Source organism: Entelurus aequoreus, linkage group LG02 (assembly GCF_033978785.1).
Source record: "Entelurus aequoreus isolate RoL-2023_Sb linkage group LG02, RoL_Eaeq_v1.1, whole genome shotgun sequence".
Lineage (NCBI taxonomy): Eukaryota > Metazoa > Chordata > Actinopteri > Syngnathiformes > Syngnathidae > Entelurus > Entelurus aequoreus.
In genome coordinates this window covers 28011327-28034240 of record NC_084732.1, presented here as the reverse complement: position 1 = coordinate 28034240, position 22914 = coordinate 28011327, and positions in this window count along the sequence as shown.

Sequence of the window (22914 nt, the reverse complement as noted above, 5' to 3'; positions counted from 1 at the left end):
TAGCGTACAATTCTAACTTATATCTGTCAGTAGACTTGCTATGGAAGCGCTAACAATTCCCAGAAAACAGGAGGAAGACGCAGTCGAAGTGGAGCCATGTAAATAAGACCGGCCACAAAACGGCGCATCCTGAAGAGACGGTCAGAAAGCGTCTTGAAGATGGTTTGTAAAACATCATCTATGCAACATTTTGACCAAAGAACTACCATTACATGTTATGTAGACCACAAGGAAGTGTTTTCAACGCAGGAAAAAAAAATGATAGTATGACCCCTTTAATACTATGATTGCGCCTTTTGGATTAATATGAACCTGAATAGACCCACTCCTCGGCAGTGCACCTTATAATCCGGTGCGCCTTATGGTCCAAAGCATTAAAACATTGTTGCATTGCAATCACTGTGGCTTGCCATGGCACACCCAGACCAGGCCCAAGTTACGCCCCCTTTTACACACCCAAATCATATTGGAAGTAGCCTTCTGCTGAAGCGCTGCACGTGGTGGCAAAGCCCGAGCGACCACCTTTGTATGTCGACAAGGTATCCACAGCCGGTAGAAATGTACGTACGCCAGTTGGAATGAAGCAGTGCACATTTCCACTTCGGCGTCAGTCTTACTACGTCTCATCTTTGCCGTGAGAAAAGGGTGGCGTACGCCAGGTTTTTGTGCGTAAGCAAACTTGGTCCATGAGGGCCCAAGTGAGGCACTGATGATGCCTTTAGAAGTTGTATTTATTTACTTTAATTGTATATGCTCTGATTAATGTTTTTATATTGTCATTGTTACACATCATTATAATAAAAAACAAATACTTTTTAGTTCTATTAATAGGTGTGTTGCAATCACGTGACCTGGAGGCACATTCGGGTTTCAGGCGATGGTTTAGGGTCCCTTTAGGCTCCTGTTTATTTACCTGAATCTGTACAGATTTGGGCATATTTTTAATCCTAAATATAGGCAAATATATAAGCCATCATGAAAAAAATATTTAAAATGGGATGGAGTGGATTCAAAAATATTTTGTTAAGGATTTAAACCATTTACCATCACCAAGACGTTACTGCTCGCCACAACTTCACTTCATTTGACACACATTATTTAGAGAAGAAAAGATTAGAGGCACATCATGCCTTTTACACCAGAGGTGTCCACAAATTAAACATTAATCGGTAAAATACAGTTTGATCTATTTGTGCTTCGCTAAGCAACGTATTTGATTGACATAACGAGTGCTGCTGTGATCGTGACGCTAATGACAAAAAAATATATGTTTGTTTGCAGTTGATTTCCTGCTACGTATGTTAGTGTCATCTACAATTCATGTCTGCAGTTGTTTTTATGGTGTGAAGTTCATATTTTGTCTCATTATTTAGCTATAGATGTCCCTGTTGTTCAGCATGAATCTTTACTAGCGATAAAGATATAGTTTATGCTGTTGAGCATATAAGAGATTTATTCATCTAGTTTATTAATACTATTAAAGATATTTTCTTGATGCTGTAGTGGATTGTCCGAAGCTTAAACAGGCAACAAAAGTAGTTTAGTACAACAAATGTATTTACCCATTATCAGAATTGCAGGTTGAATTGAGTTGGCCGTGCAGACAGACCACATGTCACTCCGGAGCAAACAAGACACACACAAGCCAAAATCACCCTCGAGTTCCGGTCTTCTGCCATTTTTTATATGTCTGTTGTGCGTCATCGTTCCTTATCGAGTGCGTCAATGTCTTGTTTGCTTTTCCTATCTGTTCCATAACAACTCGAATCCTTTAGACCAGGGGTCTCAAACTCAATTTACCTGGGGGCCACTGGATGCAGAAACTGGGTGAGGCTGGGCCGCAAGAAAAGATTTATTTAAAAAAATCTAACATGCACTTTTTAATGAATTCACCTTCTTTGAATGGCTTTCCCGCCCTAGCAACCATCTCACTCACCATGTAGCTAGCTTTGACTGCTGCATCGCTCCTTTCGCTTGCTTTCTTGACGAAATCTTGTTGCCTCAGTAGACTGGTTTTAAAATTTGCAACCCGGTTCACTCTCTCATCTCCCTGGTATTTTGCATACTCCTCAGCATGTCTAGTTGTATAATGACGTTTCAAATTGTATTGCTTGTGCACTGCAACTTTCTCTGTATCAACTACAGAAAAGAGCTATAAGGATTATTCATAAAGTAGATTACTTAGGACACACTAACATATTTTTTATTAATTCCGGTTTATTGAAATTACAGGAGCTAGTAAAGTTACAGACATTATGTGTCATGTTTAAGGCTAAAAGTAAAACATTACCAGCAAATTTACAAAAAATGTTTGTCATCACTTCTGAGAATACAGAACATAGAAGAAAAGGTCATTTCCAACATCAGTATTCAAGGACAACTTTAAAACAAATGTGGTGGGGGTTAAACTATGGAATTCTCTTTACAATGAGATAGAAGATTGTAAAAATATATTCCAAATGAAAAAATATATAAAGACAGAACAATAAAATCATATGGACAGCCATAAGTGTTTACATTTTGCTTTATATTTATTATTTTACTTATTTTTTGCCTGGTTTTGTATTTGTTTTGTATCATCCCTTGAGGTGTATATTACTTCTTTTGTTCGGTTTGTACATCATGAAGTTTTGCACATCTTGTGTTTTTTTGTTTGTTTTCGTTATATTTGAATGTAATTGTTGGTTTATATGATATCATTAAGTAAGACTACGTATTATGTTGAAGGGGGCAGAAAAATATCAGATTTTTCTTCATCCTGCTCCTTCTCAGGCATTGGTGTGTAAATGTATAGTTGAATAATTGAGGTATAATTGTCTATCGATCAAAGATGCACATCAATGAAGGAGATAAATAAAAATGAAATGAAATAAGACACGTCGGGGTGCTCCTTGTGCTCAACAAAGAAATATTGCATCAAAAATCGTCTCTGTCTGGAGCCAACGGGAGGGGGAGGGGGGAGGGATAGGAGGGGGCTGGGCGGGGCGGCTCGCCGTGGAGTTTACAGTAACGGTAGCACAATTAGCCCTGAACGGGCTAACATCACCACTAACGTGTTACACGTCTGATTCGCCCAGCGCTGGGGTCCAGTGCACCACACTTTTGTATTGCCGCTCGCTCCTTCGGCGGAGTGCTTTGGAATATCTGATAGTATATATCTGTATCATGAATCAATCAAACCAAACCAAAAGTGGACCCCGACTTAAACAAGTTGAAAAACTTATTTGGGTGTTACCATTTAGTGGTCAATTGTACGGAATATGTACTTCATTGTGCAACCTACTACTACTAATAAAAGTCTCAATCAAAGCGCTCATCTTCCCCGCCCGGACTGTTTACAGCGGGGGCGGGAGCGAGCAGGCGGGTGAGCGAGGGAGGCAGGGAGGGAGGGAAGAAGAGCGTGTGCGGGTGTCGTGGAAAAGCGGCAAAATGTTTCTCTGCTTGCATCACGCAAGTGACGTCAATGCCTACTTGCCAACCTTGAGACCTCCGAATTCGGTAGATGGGGGGGAGGTTGAGGTGTGTTTTTGTAGCCCGGAAAAGTTAGGGCTGCAAAGGGTTCTGGGTATTTGTTCTGTTGTGTTTATGTTGTGTTTAGGTGCGGATGTTCTCCCGAAATGTGTTTGTCATTCTTGTTTGGTGTGGGTTCACAGTGTGGCGCATATTTATAACAGTGTTAAAAAATAAATAAAATAAAATATGACCACCCTCAGTGTGACATGTGTGGCTGTTCCTCAAGTATGTATGCAATAACTTGCATGTGTCTGCAGAAGCCTCATACAACATGTGTCTGAGCAAGCACGCTGTTAGTATGGAGAAAAAGGTCCTCTTGACGGTTTATAGAGGATACTAAAGGCAGTGCCATCATGGCACGCCCTCAATATTGTCTCGAGTCTTATACCACACTGTGATTGGTAGTTTCCATCAGCTCCGCACACAGCGCTGTTAAGCGCCGTTCATTCAAAACTCGCGGGCCGCACTAACATTAAACTGTCATATTAAGGCGGGGGCCGCACAATAACGTCTTGCGGGCCGCAATTGGCCCGCGGGCCGCATGTTTGAGACAGTCAACACATTCCGTAGACAGGTTGGCACGACTTAATATTCACTTTTGTCCCACAACTGGTCCATTCAATGGCACAAAATACAAGAGTATTGAAAATGAGCGGACATTCTTAAAAGACAAGAAATATAGGTCAAAAGGTCAGAAATTCTATTACATAACCGCCTTCCAGGGTCTTAAGACCCTGGACCAAAACAATTTCTGATATAGACCACTAACTTAAATCTCTACCGCAGATAGAGGCAAAAACCTCAATGTTTTTATACGAGGCAAAAATTCCGTCTATGACCCTCCTTCAGAGCGATCGCTGTTACCAGCCTGCAGTAAAACCATCTCACAGAACACAATTAGTGGCCTACCCTTTGATTTAGTAAAGGAATAACAAATACTTTGATCATGAACATCATTGAACATAAATAGATGAATGTATATAGACTTATGACTGTAAGACATTTGCAAAAATATTTTTCCCGGCATTTGCAATGAATGTAGTTACCAATATTGTTAATTATCAATTGATTTTGAACACACAACCCCCTTTGAGGTTGGGGTTGCTTCCGCCAACCACTGCAATTGTCAATCTAAATCATTACGTTCCTTTATCCTTGTACCGGATTGATCATATTGATTAAATAAACCTCAACACGCTCAAACTTGACCCAATCCAAACTCACCTCCCCCCTCTGTCCCTCTCACAGGGACAGTGTTAGTCGTAGTAATAGTAATAGTAGTAGTAGTATTAGTAGTTTCAGAAACATCCAAGAAAAAGAAAAGACAGCTGATAGTCAAGCGCAGCAAGAACAGAGGCGGAGGACAGGTCATGTTTGAGGTCACTGTTCGTTTTTGCAATAGTACTTTGATATTTTACAACACCTAGTGAATTATTGTGGCCTCAATAATTCACTAAATAGTTGTATTTAATTTAGTCTATCTATGATGGGACAATGCACAGAAACATTAAGTTCAGAAACAGACATGTTCTGTACCAGATTATATCTAAATAGCTACTTTTCATCTGTAGTCCTTGGCTACCTAAATTAAAGGGATCCAAAAATCAAGCAATAAAATTATGACTGTAATTAATCATAATAAATATATACATTCATAATAATCAATAATTAATCAAAAAATAATCATACTGTAGCATGTAATCAGATTAAGAGAAGTCCTAAAATGCCCCTTCATGGACACATACTTAATATAAAATACAACCACACCTTATTTACATCATCACACAAAGACAATACATGCTCTTGTTCACATCTGTCATCATTCATAACAACAACCAAGCTTTTAACAGCCATACCTCAAAATTTACAACAAAAATGCTCTCATGGATAAATATAATACTCATTAAATTGATGTGTCAACATAATGCCCATCTTAGTGACCGTGTGAGCAGCCTTGATTGCTCCAAAGCCACTTTTTAATTTCAAATGTTCTATTCCTTTTGTTACAACGTGGAGAAGGCTAATTGGTCTGTACATGTTCTGGTCTTCTTTATTTCCTGCTTTATGGATTTAATCATAGTAGCAGTTTCTCGACGTGGTAGGGAAAGTGTTTTCCATTATTGATTTATTTATCAATCGTTGTTATACGAGCAATAATACAATCCTTATATGTTTTTAGGAAGATAGTGTCCAACCCATATATATATATCTCTAGATCGTGAGTCTGATAATGCAGTGAAGATTTTGTTTAACTTTGTTTCATTTTTTAATTCTAAAATTAGTCCATCCTGAATAAATGACAATTATTTGCACTGATTTTGAGGGATTTTTTATTCAGGGTTTGTACAGACTGGATGAAATGTTCATTACAATTATTACTTATGTCCAGACTGTCTGTGATAGTAGCGCCATTGATATTTAATATTATAGTGTTGTTTCTTGTTTGCTCTTTTTCCGTAAGTTTGTATCTGGTTTTCCATAACTCTCTATTGTTCCCTGTTGCAGCTTTGATTAATTCTAAATGAACGTCAGCCTTAGACTTCCGCATAAACATTGTAACTTTGTTCCTCCAAACTTTTAAAATCATACGATCTGTATTTAGACCTGTTATAATTTCTCTTATGAGACCTGAGTCCTCATGTCTTTATTAGAATCCAAATTGTTTTATTAATCCAAGGTATTTTTATTTTAGCACTCTTCTTTCTGGTTTTGTATTCGTGTATTTACAGATGTTCTCTTTAATTTTTGTCATCCAATTGTAATTCTAGTAGGGCTGCTTATCATTTGTATCATATAGAAGCCGTTTATAATATCCTTAAGTTTCTTTCTACGTGTTTTATTTAACCAGTCCAGATTAACGTCCTCCATGACGTTACTTCTTTCATACTATGCTGTTTGAGGATGTCTGAAAATGAATCAAGAAAAATGTCTTTAGCTGTGGTTGGTCGGTATACTACAATTACCTCGAAATACATTTCTGAGGAAAATGTGATTTTAATTTCAACATTCTCAAATTGATCTACTTTTAATGTTTTCCCTTTCATAAATCATAATTCCTCCCCCCCTTTGTCACTCGATCTGTATTTTCTGTAATCTTGTCCCCCGGGACATTAATTAGAACGAAAGTTGTTGTGGGTTTTAACCATGTCTCTGCTAGACAAGGTAATCCGGATTAGAGTCTGACAGTAACTGCTGTATTTGTTCAGTATGTTTCCTGTGGTAGAAAGTTTAATAATGCGGACACGTTTGTTACTGAATACTTTCTACAGACTTCTGTCTCTCTGCGACTTTGTGTATGTAATAAGCAACTATAAATATTTGATATGCTTAAATTTTGTTTTAGCTCAGCTGTTGTGTAGCTGCTAGCTCTTTGTAGCCTACAGCAGAAATGTCCAAATTGCAGCCAATAGCTATGTTTTTAACAGACAACCGAAATAATTGAAAATGTGGTATTTGCGTATCGGTTCAATCAGCGGCAACTACGCCCTGTTTTATCATTTGACCTAAATCTTTGGTTTCGTAGGCAGGACAGAGGGAACAATGTGGGTCATTAGTTGTCCATCTTACATCATTCTAATTGTTGTAAGGATAGTTCACATGAGCGGCCATACCTTGAGTCCCACCATATATAAGAGTCAAAAGGCTCCTATTATGAGTCGTCTAATTGGTGTTCATACACTTTGGCGGTTTGGGTGGCAGGACACACGGACGCACCTCAGTCAGCCAGTGCTAGGACAGTTGGAGCAGTCCCCGTCTTCCACTCATTCCTGGGAGGCGTCCCCAGTAGTTGTCAGCTGATGTCGTGCTGTCAGGCAACATCAGGAAGTTCCTTCTGTGCAGTATTGAATTGTCAGGGCAAAGTTCGTAAGCAGGTCATTACAAGGTGTGTGCAGGTTGACCACAAAGGAATGCTTCAAAGATTGTGTTGAACATTGTCCGTTGACACTTATGTCCAGCAGGGGTCTGTTTGTATCCTGCTGTTCGTCCTGCTGTCACACCTGTATTTTTTGTGAGCATGTTCTGGCTACAACTTTGGAGCTTGTCTTGTTCAGAGAAGTTGGCAGTCCCCCAGCTGCACATCCTTTCCACCCTCGCTTGACCTAGCACAACCGTGGCTACCACCCAAGTCCGTCTGAATGGTTTTACGTTTTGTTGAGGTTTTTTCCTCCAGAATTTGGAACTCAAAACATGTACACCCATCGTTTTCATATCCTCTCGGTTAGTTCAATTTTGCATATCAAGTTTTAAAATTACATTCTTAACTATCCCATTAATTGCTAATCAATAACCTTAATTCAAAGATTATACGTACTACTTCATGTGTATTTAAGTACCCTTTTAATTCACTTAAAGATTATCTATAAGTTAATTTAAACTATCATTTGTCTATCAGTAGGCGCGAGCAAGCTGTCATGCTTGCACTCTGACCTCCCGCTGTGCGTGATACTCTCCAAAACAAAGGAATGTTTTTATTCACGTTTCTCTTTATCTTTCAGCTAAATCTTTTAATCTTTTAACTTTTAACGTCCGCACTGTGTTTATTTTTATTGTCTGCATTTTAATTTCGCTTTTATTTTCTTTCATTTCACTTTGTTGCATGAAAAACGCCACACAAACAAAGCTGCCTATCCTTTCCTTGCTTGTTATCCAACCTAGTCACAACAAAACACACAAGGCCATGCTCTAGGCGCCAGCCCTAATCACACTTCTCCTCTTTTTAACACTTTACATATCGGCTCTTATTCTAATTATTAATGTAGGCTGTTATTTGTAATTATTATTCAACACTATTCACAGCAAACAGTTGTAAAGTTATAGTTATTCGCATTATACTCTCAAATTCTATAGCTAACTGAAAGCTGTTGAGATTTGGTTTGCCTACTTCATCTCAGTGGCCTAGTGGTTAGAGTGTCCGCCCTGAGATCGGCATGTCGCAAGCCCAAAACCCCGGCCGAGTCACACCAAAGACCACAAAAAATTTTGGGAGCCAAATCACCAAAAATGATTCCCGGGCGCATGGTATGGTGTACTGCAATGTCTAAATAAAACCACAAATTACTCCAAACTAAAATGCCAGACTGCACATTAAAGTTACTTTTATTTAATGAATTTCCAAACTAACCACCACCACAGCAGACATCTTCCTCAATCCTATCCCAATACTCCCATAAAGTAAAAGTGTTTCACAACAGTGGTTAAGTAGTTATTTTAAGTAATAGATCTCAATATGTAGAAATTAATAAGACTAAATTTGCCCTAGTGTGTGAATGTTGTCTGTCTATCTATCTGTGTTGGCCCTGTGATGAGGTGGCGACCTGTCCAGGGTGCAAAGTCAAATTGTGAAACAAAAATTAAAGTTGAATCAAGTGGAAATTGACAGAGTATATGAACTACATTCTTGAGAATACTAATTGATCATTAATATTTTGACATGCTAAGAGGAAGGAAGACAGCTCCAGTGTGGACTCAGAAGACGCAACTGGCCTCTGGGTACGTGCAGGCTTCCTGCGGAAGACGTCGGTGGCGAGGGAGAGGCCTGGCTAGCAGCTAGCAGCAGCTAGCAGAAGCAAGACCACCTCGCGACGACGGGACCGGTAGGTGACGGCGGCGGCGAGTGACGGCAGCGGGGCGGCAAGGGAGAGGCCCGGCTAGCAGCCAGCAGCAGTGGGACCACCACCTCACGGCGGCGAGAGCGACAGCTTTCGCGCGGCGGCGTGTGACAGCAGCAGACCGGCAAGGGAGAGGCCCGGCTAGCGGCTAGCAGCAGCTAGCAGAAGCGGGACCACCTCGCGATGACGGGACCGGGGACAGCCTTGGCTGAAGGCGGTAAACACCCGCGACAGCCAAAATCAACATGGGGCCAAAGAAGGTGCTCTCTCCTGATGAAGGTGAGGAGATAAGGCGATCACTTGAATTTTTAACAGCAGAGGTATCAGCCATTAAGCAGTACCAACAGACAATTATGCAGCTGGTGGAGGAGGTAAAAATTCTACGAGTCGAGAATGATGCAAAAACTTTACAAATAGAACAGTTAACAGACCGAGTGGATGAACTGGAACAATACACAAGAATAAATGACGTTATTTTGACCGGGCTTAATATTAAGCCCCGTTCATATGCTCGGGCGGTGACCGCCAATGGTGGAGAAGAGCCCGGGAATTTGGACATCTCCACAGAGAGGCAAGTGGCAACATTCATGGAGTCAAAAGGCATATTCATGGACATGGCAAATGTGGAAGCTTGCCACCCACTCCATAAGAAGAAAGATAATTCGGCACCAGTAATAATAATGAGATTTGTCAATAGGAAACATAAAACCGCATTACTAAAACAAGGGAGAAAGCTGAAAGGAACAGACGTGTACATAAATGAACATTTAACAAAGAAAAACGCAGACATAGCCAGAAAAGCACGTAGCTTAAGAAAACAAGGAAAAATACAACAAACATGGACAGCAAACTGTAAAATATTTATTAAACTAAATGGAACACCAGAGGAAGCAAGAGTAATAGTCATAAGGAAAATAGCAGAGCTGGATAAATATCAATAACAATAAACAAATTAAACACAACCATGACACAAACAAACAATAATCAATCAAACAGAGAATTTATAACCTTTTCCAGCACCGACTATAACAGGACGGAATTGGACAGTGCTATAGTTCCAGACATACATTTTTTTTCTCACATGGACAATAATTGTTTATATTATACAGAAGTACAGTACAACACCAACATTCATTCCAATAACAAACTGTCAATTATTCATATTAACTGCAGAAGCTTGTATGCCAATTTTAACAATATGAAATTATTTTTGGAACACTTTAAAGAACCTTTCAAAATTATCGCTGTACCAGAGACATGGATGGATCCAAAAAAAGGAATGGACTTTGGACTAGAAGGATATGAACTCAATTATATTAATAGAGTAAATAAGAATGGAGGCGTAGTTGCTGTATATGTGATGAAGGACTTCCATTACGAGGTGGTAAAAGACATGTCACTGGCTATTGACAATGTTTTAGAGTGTATAACCATTGAGATATTTCATGAAAGAAATAGAAATGTATTGATCAGTTGTATATATAGGGCACTCAACTCAAGTATTGAAGGATTTGAAGACTGGATTAAGGGAACTTTCAATGGAATCAGTCAAAAAGTACTCTTTTTATGTGGAGACTTCAACATTGATCTCTTGAACCCCAACAAGCAAAAGTCCATTAATGATTTCACAGATACAATGTATAGTATGAGTTTGTATCCTCAAATCACAAGGCCAACCAGAATTGCAAGTCACAGTGCTACACTTATTGACAATATATTCACTAATGTCTTTGATAATAATATAACAAGTGGACTGTTAACAACCGACATCAGCGACCATCTGCCAGTCTTTACTATTTATGATGGAACTACAGGAAGAAGAACATTGACAAAAATACATTTCAAAGACTATGTACAGAGGAAGGAATGATTTTCTTCAAGAAGGATCTGAGGAAACAAATTTGGGACAATGTATATAATGAAGATGATGTAGATGATGCATATGGGAATTTTGTCAACACCTTTCTAACACTCTATGATAAACATTGCCCATGGAAAGAACGTAGTAAGAAGCAAAAGAAAAACAACCAACCGTGGATGACAAAAGGACTGAAAAAGGCTTGTCACAAAAAAAACACATTGTATCGAATATTTATAACACAGAGATCTATAGAGGCAGAAAATAAGTATAAGAAATATAAAAACAAGCTAATTGGTATACTACGAACATGTAAGAAGGAATACTACAGTCAATTATTAAACAAGAACAAAAACAACATGAGAGCAACATGGGGCATCCTAAAGAGCATCATTAAAAATGGTGCTAAGAAAGATTACCCCCAGTACTTTCTAGATGGACATACAAAAAATGACAATATGAACCAAATAGCTGAACGTTTCAATGATTATTTTGTTGATATCGGAACAAATCTGGATCAAAGAATTCCAAATGCAGATGATGGGTCAGTTGAGGACTTGAGTGAGCTCATAGACAGAAATCCCAATTCCATGTTTCTTAAAAGTGTAACAAAAGAAGAAATAATCAAAATTGTAAAAAATTGTAAATACAAGACTTCAACTGACTGTCATGGAATAGATATGGTAACGATAAAAAAGGTTATAGAAGACATTTCAGAACCTCTGACATATATCACCAATTCCCAGACAAAATGAAAATTGCAAAAGTCGTACCAATCTATAAGAATGGAGACGTACACCAGTTTACTAACTACAGACCAGTTTCATTACTTCCACAATTCTCCAAAATCGTGGAAAAATTATTCAATAGTCGATTAGATTTATTTATTAACAAAAGTGGGACGCTCGTGGAGAACCAATATGGATTTCGAGCAAATATCTCAACATCAATACCATTAATTAAAATAACAGAGGAAATTACCAATGCAATAGATGGTAAAGAATGTGCGGCAGCAGTATTCATGGACTTAACAAAAGCATTTGATACAATTAATCATGATATTTTAATACAAAAATTAGAACGATATGGCATCAGAGGTTTGGTATTGAACTGGGTAAGAAGCTATTTAACCAACAGGAAGCAATATGTGAAGATGGGTGAAAATATGTCAACACGGCTAGATATATCCTGTGGTGTGCCGCAGGGATCAATACTGGGACCAAAATTGTTTAATCTTTATATAAACGACATTTGTAAAGTTACAAAGGACTTAAAGTTAGTTTTATTTGCAGATGATACAACTGCTTTCTGTTCAGGAGGGAACACACAGAAGATAATACAAATAATAACAGAAGAAATGAACAAATTAAAAAGATGGTTTGACAAAAACAGACTATCTTTGAATCTCAGTAAAACTAAAATAATGCTATTTGGTAATAGTAGGAAAGAGCATCATACGCAAATACAAATAGACGGAGTAGACATCGAAAGGGTAAAATAAACCAGATTTTTTGGGAGTATTAATAGATGATAAAATGAACTGGAAATCTCATATACAAAACATACAACATAAGGTAGCAAAAAACATTTCAATAATGAATAAAACAAAACACGTCCTGGGCCAAAAATCACTTCATATTCTCTACTGCTCACTAGTGTTACCATATCTGACTTATTGTGCAGAAATATGGGGAAATAACTACAAATGTGCACTACATTCGTTAACCATGTTACAAAAAAGATCAGTTAGAATAATACATAATGTTGGATATAGAGAACATACAAACCCTTTATTTATGAAGTCAAAAATATTAAAGTTTGGTGATTTGGTAAAATTGCAAACAGCTAAAATGATGTACAAAGCAATCTATAACCTGCTACCAAAGAATGTACAACATTTCTTCTCAACTAAAGAGGAGAAATATAACCTTAGAGGAAAAAATAATTTAAAACATTGTGTCATCGTTCCTTATCGAGTGCGTCAATGTCTTGTTTGCTTTTCCTATCTGTTCCATAACAACTCGAATCCTTTAGACAGTAAACACATTCTGTAGACAGGTTGGCACGACTTAATATTCACTTTTGTCCCACAACTGGTCCATTCAATGGCACAAAAAACAAGAGTATTGAAAATGAGCAGACATTCTTAAAAGACAAGAAATATAGGTCAAAAGGTCAGAAATTCTACTACAATGCTAACTAATAGCACCAAAGACCCTATAATGTGGTCATCCGTGTCGAATAAAGGTCTTGGCTTTCCTGCACAACATAATCTTTTAGTTTCTGTTATGAAAATCGACAACAAAACTATAGTGCAGGGGTCCCCAAGCTACGGTCCGCGGGCCGGATACGGCCCCCCAGCGTCCAAAATCCGGCCCGCGGGAAGTCCCAAGTTAAAAAAAAAAAAAAAAGATAATATTTTTTTTTTTTGTATTATTATTTTTTTAATTTGTCCTTACTAGTCCATTTTCTACCATCTCCTAGCCACTCAGCCAAATCATATTGTCTAAAAATGCATTTTACCATCGATAACGTGACATGCAGCAAGTGCGTTCTTTAAGTCAATTAGTATAATTGACTTAATATTATATTATATATCAATATAATATAATATAATATATATGTATGAATACATATATATATATATATATATATATATATATATATATATATATATATATATATATATATATATATATATATATATATATATATATATATATATATATATATATATATATATATATATATATATATATATATATATATATATATATATATATATATATATATATATATATATATATATATATATATATATATATATGTCATGTCTGTTCATGTTTTTGTTTTGGTCATGCGTCATGTCTGTTCATGTTTTTGTTTTGGCCATGTGTTTGTTTTTTGGACTCTTTTTAGTTCCTGGTTGCACTTCCTTGTTTGGTTTGGTTTCCATGGTCACCCATTAGTTTTCACCTGTCTTGTCACGCACCTGTTTCACGTTTCGAGTCACGCACCTGTTTTCACTGATCACGTCACTATTTAAATCTGTCTGTTTCTGTTGTTCGTCCTGGCGTCCTCACACTATTTCAGCACTCTGCTTCATGTCATGTCACAGTTCTTTGCCAAGTAAGTTTTGTTCATTTATGCCACAGTTAGTGTTTTTGTTTAATTGTTCATAGTTTCTGCATTTGTGCAAGTTTTGTGTTTATTACCAAGTTTTGTATTTCCGCCTTTGTGCGCGCCTTTTGTTTTCCTACTCAAGTTTTTTACCTCCACTGTGAGCGCCTTTTGTTTATTCCTTTTTTTTTATTTGTTAAAATTAAATCATGTATTTAAATTCACGTCTTGCAGGCGCCAATTTTCCTTTGCCTTCCGGAGGAACAAAACCCAAGAATCAAGTCCTGACAGTAGGACGCCAGGAGAAGAGTTTCTCCGCAAGAAAATTGGACGTTATTGACGAGGCTTCTTGGGAGGTGCTGCGCGCGATGGAGACCGAGACGCTGCGCTTTTCCCCCAGGGAGCGCAGGGGGATTATGTGGGGGAATGGAGGCAAGCCGGTGCCGATCGGCGCGTCGTTCCCGTCCCGGAAGCGTCGCCAAGGATGAGGGAAGACTCCCACAAGCCCCTCACCCTCCGGGCGGAAGCAAGCAGCAGCCAGCCCGGCTTCGCCCTGATGACGTCACAGACCAGGATTTTTTTTTCAATACTTTTTCTTTTGATCACTCACCTCCAGCAAAAGACTGTAAAAACATGATAAGACATTATCAGGACATGTTTTTACAAAATAGATCCTGTCAGTCACAGTCACCCAGTTTTCATGCCCCGCCCCCCAGGATTCAAGCCACGCCCAACTCACACATTTTTTTTTCACCCACAAGATCCCAGGTACAAGAAGAGAGACTTTTTGGACACTTTGGAGGGGAATCAATCATCAATCAATCAATGTTTATTTATATAGCCCTAAATCACAAGTGTCTCAAAGGGCTGTACAAGCCACAACGACATCCTCGGTACAGAGCCCACATACGGGCAAGGAAAAACTCACCCCAGTGGGACGTCGGTGAATGACTATGAGAAACCTTGGAGAGGACCGCATATGTGGGTAACCCCCCCCCCCTCTAGGGGAGACCGAAAGCAACGGATGTCGAGTGGGTCTGACATAACATTGTGAAAGTCCAGACCACAGTGGATCCAACACATCAGCGGGAGTCCAGTCCACAGCGGGGCCAACAGGAAACCATCCCGAGCGGAGACGGGTCAGCAGCGCAGAGATGTCCCCAACCGATGCACAGGCTAGTGGTCCACCCGGGGTCCCGGCTCTGGACAGCCAGCACTTCATCCATGGCCACCGGACCTATGCAACTCCCCCTCGCAAGGGACAGGGGAGAAGAGGAGAGAAGAAAAGAAACGGCAGATCAACTGGTCTAAAAAAGGGGGGGTCTATTTAAAGGCTAGATTATACAAATGAGTTTTAAGATGGGACTTAAATGCTTCTACTGAGGTAGCATCTCTAACTGTTACCGGGAGGGCATTCCAGAGTACTGGAGCCCGAATAGAAAACGCTCTATAGCCCGCAGACTTTTTTTTGGCTCTGGGAATCACTAATAAGCCGGAGTTCTTTGAACGCAGATTTCTTGTCGGGACATATGGTACAATACAATCGGCGAGATAGGCTGGAGCTAAACCGTGTAATATTTTATACGTAAGTAGTAAAACCTTAAAGTCGCATCTTAAGTGCACAGGAAGCCAGTGCAAGTGAGCCAGTATAGGCGTAATATGATCAAACTTTCTTGTTTTTGTCAAAAGCCTTGCAGCCGCATTTTGTACCAACTGTAATCTTTTAATGCTAGACATAGGGAGGCCCGAAAATAATACGTTACAGTAATCGAGACGAGACGTAACGAACGCATGAATAATGATCTCAGCGTCGCTAGTGGACAAGATGGAACGAATTTTAGCGATATTACGGAGATGAAAGAAGGCCGTTTTAGTAACACTCTTAATGTGTGACTCAAACGAGAGAGTTGGGTCGAAGATAATACCCAGATTCTTTACCGAGTCTCCTTGTTTAATTGTTTGGTTGTCAAATGTCATCATCATCATCATCATTTTTATTTATCTCCTTCATTGATGTGCATCTTTGATAGACAATTATACCACAATTATTCAGATTATTCAAATGTTAAGGTGGTATTATTAAATAGATGTTGGTGTCTAGCAGGACCGATAATCAGCATTTCCGTTTTCTTAGCGTTGAGTTGCAAAAAGTTAGCGGACATCCATTGTTTAATTTCATTAAGACACGCCTCCAGCTGACTACAGTCCGGCGTGTTGGTCAGCTTTAGGGGCATGTAGAGTTGGGTGTCATCAGCATAACAGTGAAAGATAACACCGTACTTGCGTATGATGTCACCCAGCGGCAGCATGTAAATACTAAAGAGTGCAGGGCCAAGAACCGAACCCTGGGGAACTCCGCACGTTACCTTGACATAGTCCGAGGTCACATTGTTATGGGAGACGCACTGCATCCTGTCAGTAAGATAAGAGTTAAACCAAGACAAGGCTAAGTCTGACATACCAATACGTGTTTTGATACGCTCTAATAAAATATTATGATCGACGGTATCGAAAGCGGCGCTAAGATCAAGAAGCAGCAACATAGATGACGCATCAGAATCCATCGTTAGCAATAGATCATTAGTCATTTTTGCGAGGGCTGTCTCCGTAGAGTGATTTGCCCTGAAACCGGATTGAAAAGGTTCACAGAGATTGTTAGTCACTAAGTGTTCATTTAGCTGCTGTGCAACAGTTTTTTCGAGAATTTTGGAAATAAACGGAAGGTGGGAGACCGGTCGGTAGTTTACCATGAGGTCAGGATCGAGGTTAGGTCTTTTGAGCAGAGGATGAATAACCGCTTTTTTGAATGCTAGGGGAACAGTGCCGGAGGAAAGTGATAAGTTTATAATATTTAACACTGATGGACCTAATAATACAAACAGTTCCTTGATAAGTTTCCCAGGAAGTGGGTCAAGTAAACATGTTGTTTGTTTTATCCCACTTACACGCTGTAATAATTCCTCTAATGTTATTTCATCAAAAATAGAGAGACTATTTTGGAGGGCAGTGTCCGTCGTATATACAGTCGTATTTGTGTTAATAGAGCCCAGTTGTAGCTGGGATGCGTTGTCTTTAATCTCCTTTCTAATGAGTTCAATTTTCTTATTAAAGAAATTCATAAAATCATCTGCCGAGTGGGTGGAGCTACTGGGAGGAGTCCCTTGTTGGGTTAGCGATGCTACTGTACTAAACAGAAATTTAGGATCGTTTTTGTTGAGGCGGATGAGATTTGAGTAGTATTTAGCTTTAGCTAAGGTAAGCATGCGTTTATAAGTTATTAAACTATCACTCCATGCTTGATGGAAAACCTCAAGTTTAGTCGCGCGCCATTTGCGTTCCAGTTTTCTACATGATAATTTATGAGCTCTAATTTCTTCTGTAAACCATGGGGTGCGCCTTTTAGGGGCCCTTTTTTGCTTTAGCGGTGCTATACTATCAATAATTTCGCGCAAGGCATCGTCAAAGTTGTTAGTGAGTTTATCAATAGAGCCGACATAATTTGGAAATGGTGCTATTACCGAAGGCAGTAGGTCAGCAAGAGTCATCGTTGTGGCAGCATTAATGTTGCGGCCGCTATAGCAGTTATTATTATTATTAGCTTGTTGACAAAGAGTCAAAACTTCAAATTTTATAAGGTAATGATCGGACATTACTTTAGTATATGGAAGTATCATAACTTTGGAGGTGGTGACACCCCTGACAAGCACTAGATCTATTGTATTACCGTTGCGATGCGTGGGTTCATGTATTATTTGTGTAAGACCACAGCTATCAATTATGGTTTGGAGCGCCACGCACTGAGGGTCCGATGGGGTATTCATATGGATATTAAAGTCCCCCATTATGATTATATTGTCGGCGTGCGTCACTAGATCAGCAACGAACTCTGAGAATTCACTGATAAAGTCCGAATAGGGCCCAGGGGGGCGGTAGATAACAGCCAGGTCGAGAGGTAGCGGTGTGACAGACCTCATAGTAAGCACCTCAAACGATTTATATTTATTATTTAGGTTAGGGGTAAGGTTGAAATTTTCATTGTATATTAGTGCGACACCCCCTCCCCTTTTAAGAGGGCGGGCAACATGCGCATTCGTATAGTTAGGAGGAGATGCCTCATTGAGCGCAAAAAATTCGTCCGGTTTGAGCCAGGTTTCGCTAAGACCAATGACGTTAAGATTGTTGTCTCTAATGACCTCATTAACCAATAACGCCTTGGGAGACAATGATCTTATGTTTAAAAAGCCCATATTATAGGTATTGGGCTGTTTTGACGAGTTTTTGTTAAGATTATCCGTAGTGGCAATATTAACAATGTTGCGTTTATTATGCGTAGTGCACTTTAAATAGTTTCGACCATATCTAGGAATTGATATGACGGGAATTTTCCGATTGTTTGCTTGGTGCTGCAATAGACTGGACATATCATAATTTGCCACCTCAGTAGAATGCATGTCCACCTCTGACACAGACACAACAGAAAAAACATTATGTGAATTGTGTATTATTCTAAGTGAATTGCTATGCGTACATGGATTATCCAGCCTGGCGCTGGCTAGTTCTAGCTTAACTGACTCCTCACCCGGACTAACAGACATTGTAATTGCCTGTGACCGGGCTTGCTCTAGTGTAGTCAGTCAAGTGAGACTTAAATAGTAGTCTATGTTTCTAGACAGGATGATGGCGCCTTCCTGGTTAGGGTGAAGGCCGTCTCTCATCAGCAAGCCTGGTTTGCCCCAGAAAGAGGGCCAGTTATCAATAAACGTTAGTCCCTGCGTCCTACAGTAGCTAGCCAACCACTTGTTAAGCGAGACTAATCTGCTATATCTCTCATCATTGCCTCTCGCAGGCAGGGGGCCAGAGACAATTACTCGATGCCTGGACATCTTTCTGGCGAGATCACAAGTCCTGGCTATGTTTCTCTTTGTAATCTCTGACTGTCTCATTCTAGTGTCATTGGAGCCAACGTGTACAACTATATTCGCATAATTAGTGGTGCGATTAGCCTGTCGTACGTGTTTACTAGGCCTGTTGCGAGTTAGCTCCCTAAGATTAGCTTCAATGTCAGGTGCTCTGGCCCCGGGGATACACTTTATTGTGGCTGGTTTGCTAAGCTTTATGTTTCGGGTGATGGAGTCCCCTATAACTAAGGTGTGGTGCCCGGTAGACTGGGGTGTAGGACTAGCTAAAGAGCTAAATCTATTATGCGTCTCAACCGGTACACCGTAGCTTGTAGGCCGCTTAGGACTGCTACAAGCTGGGCTAGTTAGCTCGCTACAGCTAACGCTAGCAGATGTGTCCGCAACATCTAAAGTTACGACATTACTCTGCTCTAACTGGCGGACACGGCCCTCTAGCAGAGCCAACCTCTCCGTGAGTATGGTGCAAGACGCGCAGGAAGCCATTACTCACAGTGTTTTCTGTCACCGAGTGAAGTTCCTGCTGTCCTCAGGGAAGTGGTCGCGGTCTGTAGGAGTAGCTTCTTACTGACCGGCGCTGCCTTTCTCCGCGCTAACTTAGCAGCTAGCTAGCTGAGGAAAGGGTGGTGGGACAGAGATCGGGTGATTTGCAAGTTAAATAGTACCACTAAAAATGTTTGAGAAGTGATAAAGAAAGCTGTAGAACAATTAAAAGCACACAGATAGAGCGCTACTTAGCTTTTTCGCAACAGCGAACAGACGGCGAGCAGTCACGCACGGTGAACCGGAACCGGAAGTCAACCCCCAATGAAGATTTTGCCCCCCTCCTGACCTCCCTCCACCCACCCCAAAAGACGGTTCCAGACCGCAGGGAGCGCGTCTGGGATCCGCTCCTTGAGGGGAGGGCTAGGGCTGGGGACTGTTCAGGTGGGGTCGTTCTTCGGTCACGCCAAGCCACAGCCACCAGCACGGCCGCCACCACCAGACTTTCGTCACGCCAAGCCACAGCCTCCGGCACGACCGCCACCACCAGTCTTTCGACCGGCCAAGCCACAGCCTCCAGCGAGGCCACCTCCACCTGCACCACGCCAAGCACCACCAGTCGCAGGTCCACGCCAAGCGCCACCAGTCGCAGCTCCACGCCAAGCGCCGCCAGTCGCAGCTCCACGGCAAGCGCCGCCAGTCGCAGCTCCACGCCAAGCGCCGCCAGTCGCAGCTCCATGCCAAGCGCAGCTCCACGCCAAGCGCCGCCAGTCGCAGCTCCACGCCAAGCGCCGCCAGTCGCAGCTCCACGACGCCCAGTGCCGCCAGTCGCAGCTCCACGACGCCCAGTGCCGCCAGTCGCAGCTCCACGACGCCCAGTGCCACCAGTCGCAGCTCCACGACGCCAAGTGCCACCAGTCGCAGCTCCACGACGCCAAGTGCCGCCAGTCGCAGCGCCACGCCAAGACCAAGACACACCGTGCCAAGACCAAGTCCAAGACCCCCCATGCCAAGACACACCATGCCAAGACCAAGTCCAAGACCCCCCATGCCAAGACACACCATGCCAAGACCAAGTCCAAGACCCCCCATGCCAAGACACACCATGCCAAGACCAAGTTCAAGACCCCCCATGCCAAGACCAACCATGCCAACACCAAGTCCAAGACCAACCATGCCAACACCAAGTCCCAGACCAACCATACCAAGACCAACCATGCCAAGACCAAGACCAAGTCCAAGACCAACCATGCCAAGACCAAGACCAAGTCCAAGACCAACCTCGCCAAGACCAGGACCAAGACCCTCGCCAAGACCAAGACCCAGACCCTCGCCAAGACCCTCGCCAAGACCAAGACCCTCCAAGCAGCCAAGACCCACCAAGCGGCCAAGACAAAGCTTCGCCGCCTGAAGTGCCACGCCAAGCTTCGCCGCCTGCTTCGTCTGCTGCACCTGCGTCATCTGCGGCTTCCACGCCTGCAATGACGACGACGCGTCTGCCTCCTCGTCTGCCACGGTTGTGGCCACTACCTGGTCGTTCGCCACGCCAAGTGCGCCCACCTCTTCGTCAGCCACGCATGTGGCCCTTCCCAGGTCGCCCACCTCGCCTGTGGCGGCGGCGTTCCACTCGCCGCCGCCACATGACTATGCCTCGGTGGATTCGGGGCCACTTGGCCTGGCGACCCACCGCCATGTCCCCCTCCCGCCCTCCCATGACTCTTGATCCTGTTTTTTGGACATCTGGGATCTGTCCGTAAGGGGGGGGTTCTGTCATGTCTGTTCATGTTTTTGTTTTGGTCATGCGTCATGTCTGTTCATGTTTTTGTTTTGGCCATGTGTTTGTTTTTTGGACTCTTTTTAGTTCCTGGTTGCACTTCCTTGTTTGGTTTGGTTTCCATGGTCACCCATTAGTTTTCACCTGTCTTGTCACGCACCTGTTTCACGTTTCGAGTCACGCACCTGTTTTCACTGATCACGTCACTATTTAAATCTGTCTGTTTCTGTTGTTCGTCCTGGCGTCCTCACACTATTCAGCACTCTGCTTCATGTCATGTCACAGTTCTTTGCCAAGTAAGTTTTGTTCATTTATGCCACAGTTAGTGTTTTTGTTTAATTGTTCATAGTTTCTGCATTTGTGCAAGTTTTGTGTTTATTACCAAGTTTTGTATTTCCGCCTTTGTGCAGGCCTTTTGTTTTCCTAGTCAAGTTTTTTACCTCCACTGTGAGCGCCTTTTGTTTATTCCTTTTTTTTTATTTGTTAAAATTAAATCATGTATTTAAATTCACGTCTTGCACGCGCCAATTTTCCTTTGCCTTCCGGAGGAACAAAACCCAAGAATCAAGTCCTGACAATATATATATATATATATATATATATATATATATATATATATATATATATATATATATATATATATATATATATATATATATATATATATATATATTTATACATATAGACACATATACATATATACACGTATACACACATATACATATATACACGTATACACACATATACATATACATATATACACGTATACATATATATATATACACACACATATATACACATTTACATATACATATATACACACATACACACACATTTACATATAATATATATATATATATATATACACACACACATTTACATATAATAAATTGTTTTACCCCAACGCGGCCCCGGAGTCAAAAAGTTTGGGGACCCCTGCTATAGTGGATTGGCCCAACAATCACAATGTTTATTACTAGGACTTAACATGACATTAGTTTATTTGCACAATAAGGTATTTGTAGTTATATTTAGGCATAGCAACCACAAAAGAACACAAACTAATGTGATCTCTTGTCCTTTTCTTACGTTTAGTTCTGCTCTCAAACAGTGCTAATATAATAGAGAATAAACATGATTGCATCACGGAAAGTTTCTCAAACAAATCAAATGTTCAAACATTTTACAAAGTGATCGCTGCAGACACAAGCATGGTCCGATTGTATTTCACGAGAAAAAAGTGACATGATTGCGAGCAATTTCTTTCGACATGGTTTGTTTTTTCCCTGACTTGATTACCTTTATGAACCACTTCTTTCAGGACTCTATGAAAGCTCTTTCCTAAACCTCTATTTGAACAACTGGAACACCCAAAAATAGAACAGCAATGTGGCATTTTCTGCTCAAACTCTACACTCACTGGTTTCAATGCTACGCTCAAGCTGTTTGACCATCGTGTGAATTAAGCCGTGAAGAAGACAAACGGATGTGACATCATATACAACATCTTGATGAAAAATAAATAAAAAACTAAGTACATGCACCTATACTTCTCCAGAAAAGCTTGCCTTGCATGTCTGTTTAGACTTTCGCAGTTCTTTTCCTGGGTTCTGTCCCAGTGATCTTATTTTGGTTCTACTT